Here is a 1,173-nt window from a genome sequence, read left to right on the forward strand (position 1 = left end):
TGGGGGGGTATATCTGAGGACAACTGACAAGGAAATAACGAAGAGAAAGCCATCTCAGACTTTAGAACTGTTAATGACTGCAAGAGTGACTGTGGTGGCTTATGAAAAAAGATAAACATTAACTAGAGCTTTTATTTCCAGATGAATAGCAGAGATAAAGCAGTTACCAGATGCTAAAGTAGGAGTTTGGGTAATTGTAAGCAGTTGTGGATTTAGACTCTTAACAGCTTCTCAGAAACATGAAAAATATGCCTTTGAACTATGTAGGGGTGATGAAAAATGAAAAAGTTAAAATACATCCAACAATAATCACACTAGAAAAATAGTGCCCTCTTGTGTCAGAATTCAATAGCACAAAAAGCTGATCTTTATGAAAGTAAATTGTGTAGAAATAGAGCGAGACAAGTCTGGGTTTGGCAGTTGTCAGAACAGCACTTGCTTGAAAGTATTGTGTTAAGTGTAAAGTTTGGTGCAGAGCGGATTATGGCATGGGGCTGTTTGTCAGGAGCTAGGCTCCTTAGTTCGAGTAAAAGGAACTTTTAATGCTTCAGCATCACTTTTATGTTCCCAACTTTGTGGAAAGTTTGGGGACACCCCTTTCCTATAGCAACATTACTGCGCAGCAGTGCACAAAGCAAGGTCCATAAAGACATGGATGAGTGAGTTCGTGTGGAAGAAGTTGACTGACCTGCACAGAATTCTGACCTCAACCCAACAGAACACTTCTGGGATTTATTTACACAGAGACTGCATGTCAGGCCTTGTTGTCCAACATCAGTGTCTGACCTCACAAATGCATTTCTGGAAGACTGGTCAACACTCTTAAACCTGGGAAAGCCTTCCCAAAAGTATTGAAACTATTGGACGGACAGACAGATGGATGCAGTGTTATACCAAAATCATCCAACATCAGTGTCTAACCTCACATAGCAGAGGGATTCACCCGTTGCCTTGGTGCCCATCCCCTCCTCCCCAACATATGCAAAACCAAACATCAATAGGGTATTCAAGAGTTGGATAGCAGCCCTTGCAGACACAGGGGGGAAAGGAACCATACAATAGCTTAGATTATAATCGGGATGTCATTAAAGATGTGTATGTATAAAGGAAAATGACCCAATACATTTGGGAATATAGTGTTTAGAAATAAAACACGAGACTTTAACACAATCA

This window comes from Girardinichthys multiradiatus, chromosome 5, assembly GCF_021462225.1.
Source record: "Girardinichthys multiradiatus isolate DD_20200921_A chromosome 5, DD_fGirMul_XY1, whole genome shotgun sequence".
In the NCBI taxonomy this organism is placed as follows: Eukaryota; Metazoa; Chordata; class Actinopteri; order Cyprinodontiformes; family Goodeidae; genus Girardinichthys; species Girardinichthys multiradiatus.